Here is a 24,995-nt window from a genome sequence, read left to right as displayed (position 1 = left end):
CACATGCAGAATGAGACTTGATCCAATAATCATAGATTTAGCATGAAAGACATCATCCTGATGGGAGCAAATATCTATAAATTATGCCAATATATTCCTCATTGTCAATGGTAGATATTTTTCCAACTCATGTTGTTTATTATGCTGCTTCCCAAACCATGACAGATGTTTATTTTTGCATCTGTCACTTATGAAAGTTTGGATGGTCTATCTGAAATGTGAGACAGAGATCTCATTGTCTGTTTGTTTTCCCAAATACATCCTGAAATATGGAGTCTAGCACACATCTCCAGTGTGTTCTTGATGATCTGAGATCAGCTCAGGCCCTGAAAACCAGCAGCATCACCACTGGACACAACTGATGTACAGCTTTCACCATCAACAAACATTCAAGTGGCATTTCTTGATGCAGCGACAGACTGTGTTCAGTTGCAGTGCTTTCTTTTATTTCTTCTAAAGTTCTCCTGTGGTTTTATTCAACAGGACAGTTTTTTTTCATGCACAGTTTTTTATGCAGTGCCTTCTGAGTCTCAAGCTGGAGCACATTCAGCTGAAGGATCCCAACTTGCTCTATACAGATTGAGATGTCTCTGCATTTCCTCAATCTTTCCACAATATTATATGGTAGTTGGTGAAAGACTAATATTGGCTGTGATTTTGGATTGATGAATGCGATTTATTCCACAAAGTGATGAGCCATGATCCTACTTTACCTGCAAAGACGGAGATTCTTATTTTATCTCCAACCATAAGGCCTCACGTATTACCCATTCATCTGCTTGTTATGGACTGCTTAAAAATGGTTTCATTATGATATTCGATTACCATTCACTTTTGTTTTGCCTCTGTCACAACTATTTAAAGTATGTTACAGGCATTGAAAAAAAAAATGTAATGAGACTTCCAGCTCGTCTGTGTCTGTTCAACCTCTCATTGCCTGTTGAGAGCATTCTTCTGATGAACACTTAGATAGGAGGATGTCGGTATAGTGGTTTAATGTGCAAATACTATTTGTTTTGGCTATATCTAGCGACAACATTAGGTCATTCGTTGATTTGGTCTTTTGTTATTTGCTCCTGAGCAATTAGATTTGACTGGAATAAGTTTTAAAGCTTAATATACCTGTATATTATGCTACATTAAAAAATTTTTTTGTTTTTTTTCACTGATTTACTTAGAATCTTTGATGTTTGTTAAATATTATAGTTCAATAATTGGCATTTGAAATAAATTGCAGTACTATGTCTTATAAATGTCCTATTGTTTCCCAATTTGGCAACACAGATGTGTAAGATTCCATTCTATCAGCCCAACGATGGAATACGATGAATGGTCAAGTTAAATGCGTGTAAGCATTTTTTAGAGCTTGAAAATAATTATTTATTAGAATTTATTTCATTCATTCATTCATTTTCTTTTCGGCTTAGTCCATTTATTAATCTGGGGTCGCCACAGCAGAATGAACCGCCAACTTATCCAGCTCATTTTTACACATGGATGCCCTTCCAGCTGCAACCCATCACTGGGAAACACCCATACACTCTCATTCACACACACACACACGCACACACACACACACACATACACACACACATTACGGACAATTTAGCTTACCCAATTCACTTATACCGTATGTCTTTAGACTGGGGGAAACTGGAGCACCCGGAGGAAACCCACGCGAACGCGGTGAGAACATGCAAACTCCACACAGAAATGCCAATTGATCCAGCCAAGGCTCGAATCTGCGACCTTCTTACTGCGAGGCGACAGCACTACCTACTGCGCCACCGCGTTGCCAATAATTTATTTATATTTGTTAAATATACAAGTTCAGTCTGACTCCAATTTTGGTCATTCCAATTTTACCGTTTGTTTTTAGCTGATCACATTATTAGTTGTGATATAATTTAGATTTTGATATTTGCTTGGGTCCGATATTCCTAATTGAACGTTCAATAGGGATCAAACACTACTTAAACTTCTACGCCCCGGGATTGCGTTTATTCTCACAGACATTATCTCGACACTCTAAAGTTATATACGAGCATATACGATTAACTAACTAACTCAAGTAGTCTTGTTGCCTCCTGCTCACTCATACTAAAAGAGTAGTGAATTTTTAAATTTCCATACAACTTAATATCAGTGATTAAATGATTAATCATGCTGCCATGCTACACTGCTCTGTACAGTCAAATGCACCTTAAAAATTTATAAAATCATTTCACAACAGAATGGTACACTGTAAAACCCAGCAGTCAACTTTATTGAATGAAATGAGTGTAGTTAAATTATTGAAAGTTAATTCTACTCATTTGAAAAGAGTTTTGAACTCAGTGTTAAAAGTAATAAGTTAATTAAATACCTCATTACTTCCACTTAAATGGAGTAAATTCACAGTACTCATATAGATTTGTTTTGGTTTGTTGCAATCAGTTTCCTTAAACAGCTTGAGTTGACTTGGCTTATCTGGTTTTACTGTGCTCAAATAGCTTCTTTTACTCAAATGGAGTAGTTTTACAGTACTCATTAGGATTCGTTTTTGAACTTAAATGGTTTGTTGCAATCAATTTTCTCAACTGGTTTGAATTACCTTTAACTTTTTGGGTTTTACATTGTGGCGCAGACTCCACTTAATAAATGGAATACAATGAATTCGGAAGACTTCAGAATTAATCAAAAAGATTAACATTTATTTTCCAGATGAAAATGTATCATGCCAATTACAGAATCAAACTATTAAAACCAATTCAGAAGTAAATGCACATCAATTACTTAAAGACAAATCTATGTGTATAGATGGAAGTCCAAATTATACATATATATTGAACTTGAGAACGTGCTTCACTACAGGCCGGTCTGAATACAGACTTGCGACCCTGAGCCATTTTGTCTTTTTCTTTAAATACCATATGAGAGAATGAATGGTTGTTTTGTTAAAGTTAGCCAGTGACTTAAAGATTTACTCATCTGTTGCTATTTGATCACAATTTATCAAAAACTGTGAGCAAAATCTCGTTACCAGTCACACTTGAAGATTTATTAATACCAAAGGGGAAGGAAGTTCAGGAAAGAGGGCACAAATGTGTGAAAGTCTATCCTGGACCTTTTACTTTATATTCTAATGTATTTGTTGTTTTATTACGTGGCATATTTAAGTCCAAGTAAAATCCATCCCTACATTTGTAAAATATAATTTTACAGGCTTTAAAGTTGCAAAAACTTTAATGTTACTCAGCGACAGTTTTACAGTTCTGCTTTACAGAATTTGAGGTAACTCATACACTAAGTCAGTCTCCTATCTTTTGTATTGTATCTAGTATTATAAATCTACTGTTTGCTCTGTGGTTAGCATAGTTGCCTCACAGCAAGAAGGTCACTGGTTCGAGTCCCAGCTGAACCAGAAGGTCTTTCGGCATGGAGTTTGCATGTTCTGCCCGTGTCTGCGTGGGTATTCTCATTGTGCTCTGGTTTCACCCACAGTCCAAAGACATCCAGTATAGGTGAATTGAATAAGCTACAGGTACATTGACCATAGTGTTTGAGTGTGTGTATGTGAATGAGAGTGTGTAGGTGTTAGTTCAGGGTTGCAGCTGGAAGGGCATCCACTGCATAAAACATATGCCAGAGTAAATGGCAGTTCATTCCACTGTGGCCACTCCTGATAAAGCAGGGTAGAAGCTAAAGAAAAGTGAGTGAGAGTTTGCTTTGAATTTTGTGTATTTTGTATGTATATGTGCATGGGTGCGGGTGTGTGCGCGCATACATGTGTACACGTTTAACAACAACAAATAAAAAAGGTATCCCGTTAAAAGCTTCATCTTGAGATGAATAGCAGTTGTTATTGATGTTAAAAAAAATGCCCACAAAATTGATTTGTGTAAAGACAACGTGAAGGAAATAAGTTAACTTGTTTATGTTGATTGAACATAAAGCAAAACAAAAATAAGTGTGTTGTTTCAGTTCAGTTTAAATAAGTAGAACGTTGAACAATAAGTTAAACAAACAGCAAATATCATTTTTTGAGGGTAGGAAATTTCAGATCTCTTTTCATTATTTGTTTGTTAACTAGTGAATAAAAAACAGGAGTCATTGTTTTTTCTATTATTAATTTAATCTATTATTTATTTATTATTCTATATATTATTATAGTTGACCAGGTGCCACAAAACACGAGATTTTTAGAGTCACTGCTAAGATTAACAATAATAAAGTGAAGATTTATCCGGGGCATGTGTTTTTAAGGCATTTGATGGAACATTTGAGAGTTTAAAACATTTGGACATAGGAAATTCTTACTTTCGGAGGCATAACAAAGATTAATTGCATTTTGTTCAATGAAGATGATATAGGGTTCATTTACATTTACAATAAAAGAATAGAATATTATTTTTTGTACTGTTTCATATCCAAGTATCTGCATTTCAAATGAAAACAAGATTCATTTGAATTATGGATTCCTGTGACACTCCAGGGACTGACGAGTCTTCGCTGAGGTCTAGCTTCCAGCAGCTCTGCACAAGACGTTTGGCCAGTGGAGAAATGTTTGGGCCCAACTGAGCCTGGTTTCTCTCGAGTTTTTTTAATTCTTCACTTTCGCTAATTGGCGAAGTTTTTTCCTCGCCGCTTTTGCCACTAGCTTGCATGGTTCGGGATCTGTAGAGCATTTTCAGTAGTGATTATTAAAGCACACTGAACTGAGCTAAACTGAACTAAACTTAAACTTTAAAAACAGAACTACACTGTTTCAATTTACTATGATCTTTTATGTGAAGCTGCTTTGACACAATCTACATTGTAAAAGCTCTGTACAAATAAAGGTGAATTGAATTGCATGCTTGTTTTAAGGAAAATCTCACTTAATTTTGACTTATAACTGAAAATGGTATTTGGACTAGAAACAAAGCAATCCAAAGTAACAGGGGTATATTCAGAAATATTCGGGAGGACTTGCAATTTGTCTGTAACCTGGGTCAAGCTCTTTCGGTGAACTGTATGCCATTACAAAATCCGTGTGTTTAAGGTCTGTTTTCTTAAAAAAAATAAATAAATAAATCATCTTCACTAGCTGAGTGATATCTGATATAAAGTGGGTCTCAGATTGTACAAGAAGCACTACATTAAATTACATTTTCCTCCACCATGCCTTTAAAATATATACATTTATATTACCCCAGCATTTTCAATGGAGTTTCTGCGTTAGCCTGCTAATCCTGACAGGTGCATGCATGTAAACGACTTTTCATCTTGTTTTATGCTTGAACAACTAAATGAATGCCGAAGTCTATTTAACTGTTATTTATTTTAATTACATTACAACATTAATGCTGTAAAAGGAACTTAAAAAAATGGGGGGGGGGAAAAAAAAAAAAAAAACATTACCATTCACCGGAAGTTTATCAGTATCGGAAGAAACACTAGCTCTGCATATACCCTATTTGCATTGTGAATACTCAATTTCTGTACCTTAATACTTGTTAGACTTTCTTGAAAAAGTCAAAAAGAGAATAAAAAAAATTGGTGAAACTGTATTCATAAGTGCAATATTTATTAAAAATAAATGAAAATATCGCAATGTCTGATTTTTCTTTTATTCATATTTAATTTATTTCCAATACCATCATTATCAAATGATATCATGCACATGTGAATTGCATGCACAGCCTTTAAGCATCTCGTGGTTTTATATTAGATTTTGCAGATCCATGTGAACTGGGATCATTTTGACAGTGTAGTTACTTGAAAGTCAAAAATTCACAAAACACTACGGAAAACTTTTCTGCTTTTACTGCACCATTGTAAAGTAAACCTACCCTAAAACTTTCTTTTTGCTTCCCAGAGTGGAAAAATAAACTCCAGCAGGATAAAACTGTCAAGGAGGCCTTGGTGACTGTATATCTTTAAATAAAAGCCCAACCTATTTTGCCAAACAAGGTGGTTTACTGCTCTATGTGGGCTGTAATCTGCGGACCAGAAAACATGCAGACCAATATGTTGCCTTTTTAATATTTCCAAATAAAAAAATGAAAGACATAAAAATATTACAACTCATCCCTTAACCTTGAAAAGTAGCTTTAGAGTTTACAAACAGCAAGCATGCATTAAAAACCATCTGCTTTTTCCTCCCACTGCTGGATGCCATTTCTGCTGTTGGATCTGTTATGAGGTGCTCTCAGCTTTAAATGATGCCATCATTATATTTTTACTGGAAAGGTCCCAAATGTATAGATCTAAGTGTGATTCAGCCATTTGAAACATTCTGTAAGCCTATAGGAGAAAAGAATCAACAGGAGATAGACAAAGGACTGTAACTGGAGTGCAAAAAAAAAAAAAAAAAACATGATTCAGTCAATAAATATAATTGTGTGTGAAGGTCAGATAAAATGTTTTATTTAAACGGATGAATGAATAAATGGAAGAAAAAATAAATAGGTGTTTCTAGGAAGGTCTAGAAGAAATTGTTAACCTAATGTGATAAAAGAAAGTATTTACACAATTATCATTGAAAGAGATTCAGTTTTTCTGTACAAATAATCCTATTTGATGCATTAAATAAATTAAATCAAAAGTAATTGCTTGTTTTACATCAAAAATATAATGGAATATTCTTGTGTCCAAAGAAGGTCACTTAAAATTGTTATATTTAATCTGGACAACTTTAGGCATATACGACCTTACTTGAATAAGCAAAATCTTTTATGCTCTCCATGATTTTTTTCTCATATTACATCTTGTCTTACTAGTTGGTCGCTCACCAGTAAAACAGTTTTAAAACCAGTTAAATCACTCTATAAACAGTTGCTTAACATATTTGATTAGAGGTCTATTAGGAATCATCATTGTAATATAATAGAAAAACACTATTTATTGAGCTTTGATAATATGAAATATTTGGCTGATGCTTGTATGATTTTTTTATTTTTATTTTAAATGTATATGCTCCACTTCCATTATGGAGTTTGTGACACAAGAATAATAGTGGTCAAGCAACACAATCTATTACTAGAGGAGACTGTGCTGTGCAGTTTAGACGTACATCTTTTGCAGGGGAAGACTGATCAGTCAGAGCCAGTCATTTCTGGACCACGGCTATTGATTTAAGTGGTGTTTCAACATTTAAAAACAAGTTAAAGAAATGGCTAAAAGCAAATCAAGTTTGTAACCATGTATATCTCTTTTCTCTAACTTTTTCAATGAAACTCTTGTTAGATGTTTTTTTCGATTTGTTGTATGTAATTTTACTGTTATTTTTTGTGATAATGTGTTTTTTGAATTGCCTACTAAAATCTGGCAGGGGGAAACAGATTCCTTGTGGCTAACTCTGACTTATTTACAGTTTTGCTGTTGACTAATGAGCATTGTCCCTGTTGACCAGTTAAACTCTGGACCCCAGTACCTGGTCCGTGACATCATCGACTTTCGCTTCAAGATTTAAAGGGCTAGCATTGCACCAGACCCCCTTAAGTAGTTTTGTTTGAAAGTGTAGAATCTATATTTTATGCACATATACATCACTTTGGTTTTTATCCTACTGTACAGAAGATAGTTACATTTAAATACACAGTATTTTGGAAACCCGAGTTGGGTATTGAACATTGGTTCATTTTCATATTTTTCATATGGTTGATATATGACACACGTACAAGTTATAGCTCTAATGAAAGCTCTTGCCGGTGCTCATGCGGTTCTAGCATTTTTTTTACTGAATTATATTCACATATCAAATAGTTGTCAAATAAATCGCATTGTTTCCATAGCACAGAAGTGAAAAAAATACATTTATGATCAATAAGCAGCCACAAATAGCACAGACAGCTATCATCTCTTACCTTATGCTGTGCGCTTCAGGGCCATTCTCCTCTGTTTTTGAGGTGATGTGCATAAGTAATCCTTTTATATGTCTGATGTGGTTCAAACATGGTGAATTATGCTTGATCAAACAAAAGAATAGTGAAATATGAAAACCATCATCGATCCATGTCGCTTGTATAGCACCTTTCATCAGTTGGAATACAAAAACTTTTGGTTAGATTATGGTAGAGACATTTTTCTTTTTTCCTATGATTACAGACATGTGCAGGAACCACCAAAACAGCACGCTAGACCACACAGAACCTAAAAGGTACACTTTCAAATTTGATTTAAAAAAAAAAAAGACAAAAAGGGCCTCTTTTTTAGGAGTTTATTATAACACAGACAACATATACAGATATTTTTAAACAACTTAAATAGTGTTTTATGAAAATTCAAAGGGTTTTCTTTAAAATGATACCAAATTTTTGCATATACACCTCTGCGTGTGGATTTGGGAAGTTTTTAAAATTGGTTAGGCAAAATCCAGAAGGAAATCCCAAAATAAAGTTTAACTGGTTAAATAAATAAATTTAAAATGTTTTATCATCACTTTAATTTATGGATTTCATCAAAAGTGCAACATTTTTTGGCAAGAAACTCATTTTAAAGTATAAAATTACAAGTATAATAACAAAGATTTATGTCCGCATTCAAAAATATATGTTTAAATAACTTCCAGAGCAATTGGTAAGGATAATTTCCTGTGGCAAGCCCTGATAATAAAGGAAAGTGGTATAATTCTAAAGGAAAGTTTTATAATTTGGAGGTTATATCTTCAATTTTACATGCGATTTAAAATTCAGAAGTCCTTTAGCTTATTCTGGAAGTGTACTAGTGCCCTTACGGTACTTCTAATTTCCTACAGGGCTGGGTGATATGGCAAAACTGCAATCTCGTTAATTATTTTCCATATTGACCTTATTCTAAAATGCGGAAGTGCGCCTGTTTTTGAGATTGTCCGATTTCCGATTCAGTGGCCTATGGGAGAAATGACAAGGATTAATAAACGGCAGAAAACGGTCAAACTACTTGCTCTACAAACAAATGTTTGCATGACTATACAGACCAAGTAGAAAAATAAGGAAATATCAGTTTGCAACATCAAACAGCGAAACGAGCAGTTTTTAATGTCTTAAAATTAATGGAAGTGAATGAGACCGGAAGTCTCGAGCCAAAAAGATTCAAATGGCTGCGCCCGCTCGTCGGTGAAGAATAAGGTGAATAGAACGATAATAATATTCATTTTGATATAAGTTGTTAATGCTTCCAAGTTTAAAAGAGTCCCCCAACAATGACTGAGGCCACAAATATTACAGGGTCCATTAAATGGCGTAACATTTTTGGCCGATAAATTTTCTCATTTCTAATATCTACATACTTTCAGATTCCCATTGTTGCACATTTCTGCTATGTGATTTGCTCTTAGATCAATATAGAGTAAAGAAGTCCAGAGCTTATCATTGTTATTGATGTAAATTTTATCGCAATTCGATATAATATAATTTATCAACCCAGCCCTAAAATCCTATCATAATAGAAGCAAAACTATGGCAAATAAACATTTCATAATTATTAAATTGTTGTACTGATGAAAAATTCATCTTTAATGGATGATGGTGAGTAAATTAGCTAGACATTGCCATTTTTGATTAAACCATCCCTTTAATTTGACCATAAATCATATATCAAATAGTTCCAGCCAACATTTTTCTATAGATTAAGTCTAGTAGAAAAATAGCAGGTCAGCTGCAAAGAAACCACTGAGTCTTTATGCTAGACTACACACATTTGACCCTTTGATCAGTCAGCAGTTTAATTTGATTTCATCAACCAAACTCATTAGACAATTGATTCCTGACGCCGTCCCTTCGACTCTGTTACTGGAAGAATAAGAACTCATGAACTCATTTAGCCACTGAACATCTAATACAAGATAATTTGTTCAGAACAGCCAATATCTTATTTTCAGTCTCAGTTACACTATTGATTTGCGAAAACCCCCAATTACACATTATTTTATACGTGCATCAAAGTCATAATTAACCTTATGGGAGCTGAACTGCTATATGTTTAACATAAGTCAGTGACTTTTTCCTCACTCACTGATGAAATTGCAGGCCTTTAACCACCATGTGATTCAGAAAAATTGTTAACCAATATAAAATATTTGCTTTTGTCATTGCTAATATGTTTGATTTTCAAACAAGTGTTACATGATAAATCGTTTTTGTAAAAAAAAAAAAAAGTGTATGGCAATAAACTGTAGGTGCATTATTTCCAGTGGTGTAAAGTAGCAAATTACAAATACTCAAACTACTGAAATGTAGATTTTTTTTTCCCCCTCAGCAATTTGACTTTACTAAGTAGTTAAAAAAAAATGTGTTTTTATTTCTGTATTGATAATTTTACTTCCATTTAACCTGCAGTCACTACTTTATTCATTCATTTTTTTTTTTCCTTTGGCTTAGTCTCCTTATTAATCAGGGGCCGCCACAGTGTAAAGAGCCGCCAACTTATTCAGCATATATTTTACACAGCGATTGCCCTTCCAGCTTGAACCCAACACTGGGGAACACGCATTCAAACACTCAGACACTACAGATCATAATTTAGTTTATTCAATTCACTTTACTGCATGTTTTTGGACTGTTTCTCGGAGGAAACCCATGTGAACACAGGGAGAACATGCAAACTCCACACAGAAATGCCACCTGACCTAATCAGGGCTCAAACCATGCAGCGACCTTCTTGCTGTGAGGCAATCATGCTACCCACTGCGCAACCGTGACACTCATCAGTCATTACTTTAGTATGCTTATTTCATCTTGTCTGATGTGTTTGGCTTGATACAGATCAGTTTGCTGTTCAATCAAATCGCGAAAAGTGTCAAAGAAGACAAAAACATGACATGCACTGACCGCGAAACTGTTTAGACTGCATGTCAGTGATTTAAATATGAATGATGTCCATTGTATGATGACTGAAATCGCCAAATCACCTCAATTACTAAATCCACTACAGAATGTTACATTCTCTCAGTGCTGCAGAAGCTGGTTTGTGGCACTAACTGCTAGACACTTGCAGATTTTTAGTCAGGGTTCAAAGAGAATAATTATTAACATATCGTCACAGATAGATTTTTTTCTTAAGTTATTCACATTTTGCTTTGCATAGAGGCTTCTAAGGTGACACGGTAGCTCAGTGGTTAGCACTGTTGCCCCACAGCAAGAAGGTTGCTGGTTCTGGCTGGCTCAGTTGATTGATTGATTGATTGATTGATTGATTGATTGATTGATTTTATTTGACAATTTTAACAAAAATATACAAACAAGTCCAGTTAGACTAATTCATACATATTTTAAAAACTGTCGAGGATAAAATACACAAAAAAAGCCACAGGCTTATTTCTATTGTGGTCCTCGATATTCTTCAAAAATGAATGAGCAAATCATAAATGGAGTGCAAACATCATCAGCTTAGCACAACAAATTCATCAACTTCCACTGCAAAACAACCACTTTTTAATTTCCCTTCTAAAAACACTCTCAATTTGAATCTCTTTGGAAAATCGTGAACAAAACATTCCAAAGCAGCATAGCTGGTACTTAAAAAATAAAATTCTACCTGATTCACTCTTAAATCTATATGGGTAAATATCCCTGCTATGCGCTCTTGTAGAATGACACTGTACCTCACTAACTAAAACATAATAATTAAGAAAATATTTTGGGACAATTCTTTTTTTTAAATCTTAAAAACCATCACTAATTTTAAAAATTTTACCCTATTCTCAACTTTTAAAAAATTACTTTGACTATAATGTTCATTATGTAAATGTGTCAGTGGAGGTTCTTACATAACAATTCTATACAACTCATTTTAAGCCGTCTGCAATTAATTTTTCTTTTTTTTCGAACTACCGCTGTACCAAAAAGCTGTAGCATAGTCAAAGTATGGTTGCACTAATGCACTAGCTAAAATTTTTAAAGTTTGTGTACCTAGGATCTCTGTCTGTCTTGCTAAAAACTTAATTTTAGAACAAAAAAAAGAGTTGGCGTTTCTGTGTGGAGTTTGCATGTTCTCTCTGTAATTGCATGAATTTTCTCTGGGTGCTCCAGTTTCCCCCACAATGCGCCATAGGTTAATTAAACAATCTAAATTGGCTGTAGTGTACAGTATTTGTGCGAATGAGTGTGTATGGATGTTTCTCAGATCTGGGTTGCAGCTGGAAGGGCATCTGCTGTGTAAACATATGGTGGATAAGTTGGCAGTTCATTCTGCTATGGCAACCCCTGATGAATAAGGGGATTAAGATGAAAGAATCAATAAACGCATCTACCTGCTTTTGTCAGCTTAGTTGGTACATGTAATATGTAAATGTAATATGTTCTCATGATAAATTAATCGTACTTTTTACATTTTTAATCTGAGAATGGCAAATAATTTAACATGCACAGAAACACCTTTAAAAAAATTGGCACTGATGTAAGCTATATTTTTAATTTGCAAGGTATATATTGGAATATATTTCTTTTATAATTTTTACTTTTAGAACTTCTAATTTGAATACTGTTAGGAACAGATACTTTTAGTTATTATTATTATTATTATTATTTTGCAAGTAATGGTACTTTTACAGTACTCTTCCCAGCACTGATTATTAAATTAAAAACACAGAATAAGTTGTGTAAACCAGTCAAAATGATTGCTGTTATACTAGGGGAGAGCGGGACGAAAGCAACGTGGGATGAAAGTAACTTTCCCGAAGACCTGAAAACATTTGTTTTCCAGGCTATAACAGCACATGCAGCCTGCAACTCTTGATGGAGCTGCCAAGTATCACCTGATTTACGCACCGTGTCCCATGGTTAGGTTCAAATTTCAGTTTTTAAGTACAGTACAAAATGTAAATTATAACGGTTCTTTTTTTGTTATTACATGTTGTGTTTCTCCTTTCATGCATCAAAGTAATGATCAATTTGCAGGTTATTTAAAACACATCCTAAAGTTTGCAATCTCTAAGTTTTTCAGTTTAAAGTAAATCAGGTTTAAATGGCAATGTGATGACAAAAGTAACACTGTTATTAAGGTCTCACTGCTAATAGCCATGCATTATTTTTTCATTTCCACATAAGACTTGTGAGTGTTTTGATTAATATGTTTTATAAAATAATATGTTATAATATGCATCTTGCCAATAATAATAATAATAACAACAACAACAATAATAATGATTATAATAATAAAAATGTTGGATTTCTTTTGGGAAAAAAATGATAGAACTGGAATTTAAAATTAATATGCATTTACATTTTTTCAATAACAAAGTGCAAACATCAGTTAACATGAACAAGGTCATAGTCAGATATATTTAAATTAAACAAGATTTTACCAGTAAATCTAGCAAATATTGTTGTTGCTTTTGACCCTAATGTTTTAAAATGAAATTATTTTGAAGCTATTTTACATACTTTTTCAAAATACCATCTTAAATTGATAGACCACACTTATAATTTAATAACCAAATCAAAAATATACTCTCCCCTATCTTTTTTTCATATAATACATTTATGTAATTATTTTCTACATATTTATGAACAGATTTTACGTATAGTAGTTTATAAATCCACTTAATTCATTATGTATCATATCCCACTGCGAAGATTTAAAGTATTAAACTGCATCATAGCATTGCAGTTTTTAATCTTTAGCTGCCAAGTGGTTAAAATGCATACTGCCTTCAAATAATAGGCAATACGCCGACGTATGCAGCGAAGCTACAACATAATGGCAATACAGCTGATACCCATTAACCTATAATACCACCACAGTCCTTTGCTTTATTAAGCACCCTGTACGTCACTCCCTCATTTGCGCACATCTTTCTGCAGAAGCCCTTCCGTTCTTGTAGGGAGAGAAATATGCTGTTTCTTCATGGTCGCTCATCTGAAGCGTAGTTTTTTTTCTTATTATTTCCATACTTAAAGCACCATTTGTTCTGTCGTAGTCGTTTACGGACTATATAACAACACTGGGTGACTGTTAACGGCAGATGCGCGCTGTAATAACCGGACACCGAACATCGACCGCTGGAACACTGAAACTTTGGAGAGGAAGGATGGTTTGAACTGTGACTTGACGGCTCGAGCATACTCCACAGCTCCAGGGAGGACGTGGAAGTCACCTTGTGGATGTTTCACGGGATTTTTGGCGAGAACCAGATCTTGTCATCCGCTCCTCATTTGAATCAACACCACGCGTCAATCAACGCCGTGAACGTTTGGGATTTTGAATTTCTTTCAAACACCGAAAGGATTTACCGGGCCACCAACGTCCTATATTGAAGGAAGACAGCTAAAAGCTGAGGTAGGCTTGACATCGATAATTTATTTATTTATTTGTCTTTGTTGCGTTTTAGTGGTCAAAGCTGTTTAGAATCGTAAAGATGGGTTGTCGTTGTAATGACGTCTGAATGTAACGTTCACCATCAGTTGAAAATGCAACTCTAAACTTGCGGAACTCTCTTGAGTGACAAGACAAAGCTTTAAGGTGCAACTTTATTAAAGATGGAAATAGCGAATAATTAAAGTATAGACTCTGTTGTACTTCTGAATGTGTTGTGCTTAGCATACTTTAGATTTTTATCAGAAAAGAGTTTATTAGACTATGATAAAATGATGTGCTTATTTACACTTCTTAACGACTTGAGGCATGGTATGTCCTCAATGAACCATGATTTACTAAACAAACAAACAAACAAAGCACATACAATAAACCAGTTTGACTTATCAAAGACACAAATTAGTCAAATTAGACTATTGAGGACGTTTAAATATAGGCCTATCAGTTTAATTATGATTTGTCCGTTGCTGCTTAAGACATTGTGATTCACTGAAAATAATCGGTTCACATGATTCATTTATTCGTTGGGGAATCTACAGCCACCGATTGCTTAAAAGTTTTTGTTTTGAACTTGCTTGTCAAAATATAACTGCAATGTTTCCCCCTCTACGTTTTTAATTCAATTAAAAGAACCGTTTAGTTTTATTCTTTGTGGAATCAGACTTCACTGCCATTTTTATAGTTGTGATTTCACAAAGAACCGACTCATAAGAGTCACCTAAATCAACAGAACTGCGATGCTTTAGCTTTGTTTGTGGTTCTCTTAAAGGACAGGGTCGTTTAAACCCATTCAGTGGTTGCTTAAGCTGAGTAGCGCTAAGTTCTAGGGCAGGAAATTGGTATTGGGAAGAGTTAACTGTTCACTGTGAATACCAATGAGCGAACACTGGCTGTCGCTGTCCGTGCTGAAGTAGCCTGCACCACTAGAAACAGCAGCACTCAACTTCCTTCTCTTCCTCAAGCGAGTACAGCAGGAATCAGGATATAACTGACACAGGTGAAGCTGCCCCTCACAGCAGACCTCTGAGGCTTTACGTTATTTCAGCACCCACTCCTCGGTGTCTACTCCTGTAGATGGCAGTGTAAATCAAATATTTATGCTCGACTTGACGAGTCTGGCCCAAAGAGAACCGCAATCATGTAATTGTGCATATATCCTTCAGTAGCTCGGGACCGTTTCAGGTCATTCTTATAGAGATCATTTATCTCATAGCATACTACTATTTGTGTTTCTCTTTGACATGCAGACATGGTTATTTTTCTACTTCTATTAACTGTCTTATGAAAGGTGGAGAAAGTATTCATTTGCACATTGCACTTGATGTGGTTTGTTTCCAAGTCAATGACCAAGGTTTAGGTGCTATTGAAGCTAAATGGAATGAATCTAGAGAATAAAATAGTGGTAGTGGGTGATGAATGATGCATACCTATTTGCAATAGTAGCGTAGTTCAAAAAGCAATTTGAGATCACGGGTTATACACTGCTAAAATATGAAGAGTTCAGATGCAAAAACCTCTGAATGCCATATGAAATTGTCTTTAAAACTGAGCTCATATGAATCTCCCAAGTTTATATGCTATTAAAGCAATGAAAATAACATATTCATCATCATAAAAGTGAAATATTTGAGCCCACACACAGGAAAACTGAGAAAAATGCTTAATTCAAAAGAACATTCCTGATGGCATTTAGAGACGTTTTCATCTGAACTCTTCATCTATTTCATATCATATTTGCTAATTCATACCATTATGGCTTTTTAAAAATATATATACATTGTAAGCTTAGAGAATGCAATCAAGAGCAACCTTTTGGGAAACGAAAAGGCTTTGTGGGCGTTAAAGGTTCCTTGCTGAACCATAAATGGAAGCACAGAAGCTTTATTTGGAGAGTGCAGGAGATTCTAGATACTCAAATTTAATAGGTAAAAATTTTCATGTCCCCCTTAAAACCGGGACTTTCGATCATACTTGAAATATCATTCATATTTATATAGTTTTTATGGTTTGTTATATAATATCTTTCATACATATCTATCTATCTATCTATCTATCTATCTATCTATCTATCTATCTATCTATCTATCTATCTATCTATCTATCTATCTATCTATCTATCTATCTATCTATCTATCTATCTATCCTGTCATCTGTCCTTCAATCTATTATCTATTCTTCCATCTGTCCATCTATCAGTCCGCATCCATCTATCCATCCAGTCTTTCGGGGAGATACGGTCAGTTTATATGATGAACAGCTATTGATCATTTTACTTGCATTTAATCATTGATCAGTGTACAGAAACACAACCATACCTGCTTGACACAAAAGAACAAACCTCATTGGTTCTTGAATTTCAAATGGGCCACTTGACATGCAAGAATGAACCTCGAGCAAGAGTTCTTGAGCTTCTGTGGCCAGTGGCAGTTCGAGCTTGAATGGCACCCTAGGCAAACCACCCCATACAGTGCCCCCCACAACCACCCCCCAGCACTCTCCTCCTGCCCTGTGGGCACAGACTCCCTGTGCCGCCACTGGCGAGATGCCACCCTGGGCGATTGCCCATGCCTAAATCCACCACTGTCTGTGGGCAAGTGAATGCTTTAAAATGTGTTTGCTGATCTGTGTTTATACATGAATCAATCTCTAAATCCCTTAATAATCTCATGTGTATATTCAGAAGACTTGGATTGAAAAACCTGATTCATATGGATTTGTTTATTATTATTATTATTATTATTATTATTATTATTATTATTATTATTATTATTATTATTATTATTATTATTATAATAATAATAATAATAATAATAATAATTATTATTATTTTTTTTTTATTATTATTTATTTTTATTATATTTATTTATTATTATTAACCTCTTATAAATTTTTAAAGTTTCAGACTTTCAAAGGAGGGACAGAAATCTCTTATATTTTATTCAAAATATTTTTGTTTTGCTTCTGAAGATTTTTTAATTGGTTTGGAATGACATGAGAACAGACTTCATTAATTCACAAAATCAAAAAATAAGAATAATAATCAATCAATCTTGACCTTGAGGCAGTTTGTTAAAAGTGAAGTTAGTTCTTAGTTAAAGTTAGTTAGTTTTAAAAAGATACAAGTTTGTTTGAGGTATGCATTTCTTTTTCTGTTTGGAGAACGCTACTGTCTCTGTTTATGTGTTTAATGCACTGGAGCTATGTAAATGCGGTCGTGTTTCTGACCGCAGTGCCCTCCTCGTTCGAGATTTGAGAGATCAAAGCCTAGCAACAGACAGCTCCTCCTCCACTTTTGACTAATAATGTCTGAGAGCACTTGCTTCATGCAGAACATCAGCATCATCAGATAAATGACCCCAGAGTGAACAGCTGGACTGCTTTAATACCTGTTACCAGCAGTCACTGGGTCAGCCCTTCTGCCTGTCAATATGGCCCAGTTGCCTTGTGCATTTTATACAAAATAAACTGTCCTGAAGACATACAATAAGTGTTTTCTCATTAGGACTTTTGTTTTGAGTATTAGTTGACTAATCAAGTCTGATTATACAGCATGACTCATTCTAGAATTGCAGATACATCTCAAGCATTTACCAGTCATTTTCTTTATACTGGAATAATATACAGAAAATATATAATTTACATAAATTGAATCCATCATTTATGTAAAATAATACAATAAAGTACAACGTACAACACACAAAGTGAGCTACCAAGCAAACTGACCACTGCAGAAAAGTTGTCCATGCAAAAAAGACAGGTGAGACAAACATGTTCGATTACAAATCATTGACAATTTTATTTTATTTTTTTAAGATTTCCAAAAGTCAAATAAATGTTATTAAATTATTAGAATTACAATATTTTAACCATAACCCACAGAAGAAAAAAAAGTAGTTTTTAATGGTAAAAAACGCCATGCAAATCGAAAGCCATCCGCTTTGAATTTTATTTTACATGGGATTGGTGTCTTTGTCAGATTAACACCTCGGCAATAGCTTCTGCAGATTGATTTTATAGCACTAGGTTAAACTTTGACATCTTTATGGCAATCAAATACATTAAAAATAAATACAGGCCACAAGTGTATATTGAGAATCATCTCTGATTAGTGGTCTCCAGAATTAAACCAAGGATAGACTTGTGCTGAAAACATTGTGCTAACAAGTGTCTTTAGGTTAATATTAAATTTATTCATTCATGTTCTTTTTCGGCTTAGTCCCTTTATTAATCTGGGGTCGCCACAGCGGAATGAACTGCCAACTTATCCAGCACATGTTTTACGCTGCGGATGCCCTTCCAACTGCAACCCATCTTTGGTAAACATCCATACACACTCATACACTCTCATACACTACGGACAATTTAGCCTATCTAATTCACCTTAAACCACATGTCTTTCGACTGTGGGGGAAACTGGGCACCCGGAGAAAACCCACACAAACGCAGAGAGAACATGCAAACTCCACACAGAAAAGCCAAATGAGCCAGCCGGAAGCAGCAACCTTCTTGCTGTGATGCAACAGTGCTAACCACTGAGCCACTGTGTCACCCTAGAAACATCTATGCAAAGCAAAATGCGAACCAGCGACCTTCTTGCTGTGAGGCGACAGCACTACCTACTGAGCCACTGCGTCACTGATTAATATTAAATTAAACAACTTAATAAATGACTATAAAAATAATATGGTTGTTAGACTGTTGCACTTTTATGTGTTGTCAATATTCTCACATTTAGTCATTAAGTCAGAATTATTAGCCCCCATTTTTAATTTTTTTTTATTAAAATATTTCTCAAACTGTTTAACAGAGCAAGTGAAATCTTCACAGTATGTCTGAATGTTTTTTTTTTTCTTCTGGAGAAAGTCCTATGTGTTTTATTTCGGCTAGAATAAAAGAAGTTATTAATTTTTTTTAAACTATCTTAAAGACAAAATTATTAAGCCCTTTAAGCTAATTTTTTTACGATAATCTACAGAACAAACTATCGATATACAATTACTTGCTTAATTACCCTAACCTGCCTAGTTAACCATTAACCTAGTTAAGTGTCACTTTACGCTGTATAGAAGTCAAATATTATTTACTGTCATCATAGCAAAGATACAATAAAGCAGTTTTTAGAAATTAGTTATTAAAACTATTTTGTTTAGAAATGTGTTGAAAAAATATTCTCTCCGTTAAACAGAAATTGGGGAAAAAATAAATGGGGCAGGGGATGGGCTATTAATTCAGAGGGGCTAATAATTCTGACTTCAACTGTATGGAATATGCAACATTTGCATATAACCACCTAAGAGGAATTTAGGGCTCGCGAGTCAGTAAAATTGTTATTTTAGAAGTCGCTGGATGAAAAGTGGCTTATAAACCCCTGCTATAGACAGTCTAGTATGTTTACACATGTGGGTGTATTATATTTTCTTTGTTTTATTATGCTTGCTAGTTTCTTTTAAATTAATAATATTTGAAAAAATATATATATACTGCCAGCAACACGTTCCACCAACATTTTAATAATTTGTACTGCTAGGAAAAGGCACACATGGGAAATGAGAGAGAGAAGCAGTTTTATAAATGGGTCTGAAAGGTCAGAGGTCATAATAATATACTGATGAAATAGGCCAGTTTACATGTGTTTTTGTGGTTAGTGGGTGAAGGTCATTCAGTGCGGTTCAGACAAGCAGAAGCAGTTGGTCAATGTAGAAGAAGTGGCCTTTCTTTAGGGCTCCATAGTGAAAATTCCTAAATACAGCTTCATTAAAAGACAAATGAGATTGTCTTTTTTTGTGAATGGTGCTTGTCATGATCAGTTTTAAGGAGGTGTGCAGGCTGGTTGTCTGTGCTAGCGAGCTGCCCAAAGGCAAAGCACAGTAATCTAAACAGCAGCTTATTTGTCTTGGAAAGGGTCACTGCTTCTCGTCTCAGTTAAACAACAAATTACGTTGCCTGTCCAGAGCGCAGTTTGCTGATTACAGCACAGCTGTTTCATACAGAGACACTCTTGTCTTCATCCTCTTCCCAGTCTTCAAAAATACCTCAGCACAAAATATGTAAAGGTGTTTTTCTGAGTTTTTAGACTTCAGGTAAAATACTAAAATGCTATTCTGTTTGTATAGTTGAATATTATATTTTATAATGTAATTTAAAGCTAAGATATAATTATTTGTAAAATGTATTATTAACAGTCCTAAATGTATTATTATTATTATTATTATTATTATTTTAATGTTTTGTGGTTGATAGGTTTAATCATAATTGGTTGGAAGAGCTTAAAAACCAATCAGACAGTCAATTGATGATATTATCATTATTGTAAATAATTTAATGATGGTCTAATTACCTAACAAACATTTAATACATTTTTTAAAATTTATTTATTTATTCATGCTGTTTGTGATTTTGTTGAAGTATTAATCAATAAATCAGTTTAAATTCTAGTGGTGTAATGGATCACAAATCTCACAGTTTGGATTACACTACAGTTTTTGAGTCACGGATCAGCAAAAAAGGAAGGAGACACATGTCATTTGCTTTCCATTCATACAAAAATATTACTGCAAAAACCATTGGTTTTAACAAACATAACTTAGAACCTGTATTTTTTTTTATAGAAATCAAAAAAGAACCAGCAGAAAAAAAGGAAAATATTCAATGATCAGAAAAATGATCTTTGATACTGTTGCTGATAATGTTAAATATAAAAAATCTAACATATTCAACAAAAAATCATATTTATTTTCAATTAACGATTCAACAATTCACACATAAAACTTTGATTCATTTAGGTGAATCAAATTTGAAAACCTTTTCAGTGACATAATTTTGATGGTTGTTTGTCGCCACCCATTGGTAACAATGTAATTGCTACAACATTCACAAGCGTTAAGTTCCAATAAATGGTGATTTTAATTCTTATCATAAACATCAGTTTATATATCTGAACTGTAACCTGTTATCCCAGTACTTCAGTGTTATTTAATTCTTTGTAACTTACTGAAAAAGTGTAAAAACTGAATCTCTCAAATGGATATTTGATTATAGCGCTTCAAAGGATTAATAAACATGTGCAAATCATTATCATTTATATTTCATCTTGCACAGGTTTAAGTTGAGGTCTCGATCTTTTAATGTTAAATTGTACAGTGAATGCAGGCTAAACAAACAGTGACAGATAACATCTTTTATTAATAACCTGAGAAGGCATTTAGGTAGGTCCTAACCAAGCGGCAACCTCCCGCTCTCCCTCAGGAAGCCAATACGGAAGTAACTAAAACTGCAATTCATCCGAAATTCCGCTAGTCCTGGCCGCTCCTGGCTCCAAAACAGAGCAAATTTCAATTGAGCCCACTGTTAGAATGGCCAACTTTACAGCAGAATACAGGGTGTTTACAACTTGGTACAAAAAAAGATTTTGTTTAATACAGCTAATATTACCCTTCATGACAACTGTGAGGGGGGTGAATCTTTTTATAAGTCATCCGTTTCCTTTATATTAAGTTATATTAAGTTTGCATAATTAAGGGAGTGGCCGCTTGATTGACAGCTAGGTCTCGCTGGTCGCCGTCACGTCACCTCAGCCGAATCCTGCAGATTAGCCACTGAACTCGGCATATTTATCGTATTTCTGTGTTGTTTTATGTGGCTTTACACAGTCAACTGCCTTTTAGACTTGTTTCCTACAATTATTAGATGGCATGACATGCTGAGGGCAGTTAATTGTGCTCACAAACCATTCACGTGGCCTCCGTTTCCCATGTGAGTAAAGTTATACTTATATACCATCTCTATACATGTATTTGTTTTATTTAAGATCATTTATCGTTTATATTTATATTTAGAGCTGTAATGCACTCCAGAATCTGACGAATTGATCAGCTGTAGGCTCTAGAACAGTCATCTTAAGCGTTGTCATACAGTGTTATGCTGGATTTCATCAATAGTCTTACAGTAACTAAACAAACTATATCTGAAGTGTTTGGAAGTAATTCGCGTTTTCCTCCTGTTGAAAAACGTCATAAGAACAATGTTTTGTGGCTCAATGTATTACAGCAGTGTTTTTAAAAGTCTAAACACTTTATTGATATGGTATACAACCAAGCACAAGTGGTCAGAATACAAACGAGTCACAGGTGATGAAGTATTTAGCGTTCTCCTAAAGTAAAGTGTGTCTGAACCAGGTCCAAGCAAAATGCCAGCAGGTGTCTGAATCTCCGCTCACTCTCCGCCTCTTTGCCCTTGTTTGGTATCCCGCCGTCAGTGTGATGACCAGCAAACAAAATGGCGACGGTTGGCCGCGCCTACTTGTGGCTTCTTTTGCGCTCTTAAGAAACCCATGGGTGACGTCACGGATACTACGTCCATATATTTTACAGTCTATGGTCCTAACACAACTTTTCCGTCATCATCATTTTTCACAGGGAAGCCAAAATGTTTGTATACATGTGATTTAAATGACCTGGGAGGTGATTTCTCAGTAATTGTTATAAATGTTGGATAAACCAACGAGTTAAAAAAAGTTATTAATCCATGGGTCACATGCATTTCGAACTGTGAGTTGTGATCTGTACAGATCACGGATCAACCGTTATCCGTTACACCCCTATTAAATACTACTACTACTGCTACTACTACTACTACTACTACTACTACTACTACTACTACTACACTGTTAAAAAAATCTGTTAATTAACAGTTTCTATTTGTGATTCACAAGTGTTATTCATTTATTTACAGTTATAAATGGCATTATGGGACCTTGATCTCTGATCTGTTGACTTCTGCTGTTGTTCAACTCTACAGTTTAATATATGTGACTTTTATTGACATTTTAGTAATGTTTAAGAAATAATATATAGAGAAATAACTTTAAAATAACAGAAAATGTACTGGCAGTTTATTACAAGGTTTTTGTGCCTTAATGTACAACACCAACCCAGACAATATATCACTTTAAACTATTAAAGATGTTAATAAAAGGCACCTTTTCAAACTTTTCAAGGCCAAAAGTTGTTAAAAGGAAGATTAAGATCTCATAAAGCAAGTCAAAAGGAGACAAAAACTGCTAGTTTACAACTATATTTCTACTACTAAAAATACAACTAAAACATTAATAAAAAATACTAATTAATTTCAATAATCATATATTTGAGCTATTATTACTATTATTTTATTTATTTATTTATTTTTATTATTATTTTTATTATTAATAATATTAAATTCACCACATGAAACTGAAACCACCACATGAAACCAATTTGCTGCTTTCTTTACAGCCGTTTGCCCACAGACTTGCTGCTTTCCGCATCTCTTCCTGCATCTCAGCTCTCGCAAATGTTTTCCTAATCTTTAAGAGGAGCTCAGCAGAAGATCTGTGAGGAACATGGTAGGCGAATGTGTTTCTTAGAGACAAGGCTAGAGTGTGAATGTCATCTTTCCGGTCTCTCTTTCTCTCATAGTGGCATGAAAGTGTCCTGCCCACTCACCACGGCTGACTAATAGTGAGCGGCTGCCAGTCTGTTGGACAGGTTGTGCCCAGTCACCGAAACATTTAATAGCTCATATTCCTTTTCGCTGTGACTGCCTACACAGCACATGTTATAGAGCTCTTATCAGCACGACCGCTGGTAAATACAAGCCAGACGAAAACAAATGACCACGGATGATGGCCGCTGGGCTTCATGGGTGCGTGAAGGGATGTTCGTCGGATTGCGGTGTTTAACTATTGCTCTTTCAACCATTTTTTTCGGACTTGTCAGTGAGGGGTTTTAGTGCAGAAAGGATGCAGGCGATTTTTAACATGGTCATCACAATTGATTTATTTTTCCCAAAACTGAGCCTTTCGTGCTTTTTGCTTCGGCTGCTCTTTCTTACAGTCCACAGGGGCTAGTTGTGAAGGTACTTTGGTGGGTAAATGGAGGGCACTGAAAAAAATCCCACACAAATTAGTTAGTGTGTGTGTGTGTGTGGCTTTTTATTTTCATGTTGTGGGGACCAAATGTTGCCACAAGCATATCAATAACAGTGAATGTTGACTTTGCTTTTGTCGCCATCAGGAGAAAGCTCATACTGTAAATAACACATATAAATATTTTGAAAATAAAAAAAAAATCAGATTGTAAGGGTTGAGTTTGGGTTCTGTCTTCTGTATACTATAGAAATCACTATACTTATGAAAAGTCCCCATAAAGCAGAGATGCCCAAACTAGGGCCCACTGGAGATATGGCACCTTAGATATGGCCCATTATCCCATCTGAGCAGAAAGAGAGAATGATGGGGATAGTTTAGAGATTGTCATTTCTAATATAATTTAATCTTTTATTTGTTTTATTGTTAAGCTACAAAAATCTAACTGAAACTAAACATTTAAATTTAAACCGTGTAAATTAATCAGATTTAGTTTCAAATAGACATACTATCACCTGATGGGTAGAGGACTTTGGTGAGCAAATCAAGGCTAAGGGAGATTCTGCTTGACAGCATTGAACTCCATTGTATTATAAATGTGAATAAGTTATTATTCCATGCTTCCATGGAAACCATGCTTTTTGTACCTGTTAGACACGTAGCTAGTCTTCAAACTGCGTGCTGGTATCTACCCTCCACCACCCTGACACCACCTGCCTAGATCTCCTACAGGGGATTCATTAGCAGCTCATGTCAATTGCATACTGTGCTCAGCATAATTGATTACAGCCCATTTTGAAAATGAATATTTTAGAAAATGTAGGCAATGTGTTTGGGT

General features: G+C 34.7%; 1 protein-coding gene across 22 annotated transcripts in view; it reads left to right on the top strand.

The window, feature by feature from the left end:
- nlgn1 (neuroligin 1) overlaps nt 1-24,995 on the top strand; it is a 771,338-nt gene that overhangs the window by 195,808 nt on the left and 550,535 nt on the right. For 9 of the 22 annotated variants that reach the window (XR_012386624.1, XM_073915305.1, XM_073915316.1 and 6 more), the window contains exon 1: nt 13,724-14,220. The exons of the other annotated variants lie outside the window; for them this stretch is intronic. The gene's annotated coding sequence lies outside the window, so the exon portion shown is untranslated. Of the gene's footprint in view, nt 1-13,723; nt 14,221-24,995 lie in introns of those variants that run through there. 22 annotated transcript variants of the gene reach the window in all.

This window comes from Danio rerio, chromosome 11 (assembly GCF_049306965.1).
Source record: "Danio rerio strain Tuebingen ecotype United States chromosome 11, GRCz12tu, whole genome shotgun sequence".
Taxonomy (NCBI): Eukaryota; Metazoa; Chordata; class Actinopteri; order Cypriniformes; family Danionidae; genus Danio; species Danio rerio.
The sequence above is the reverse complement of the archived record's forward strand: the minus strand, read 5'-3'. Positions and strand labels throughout refer to the sequence as shown.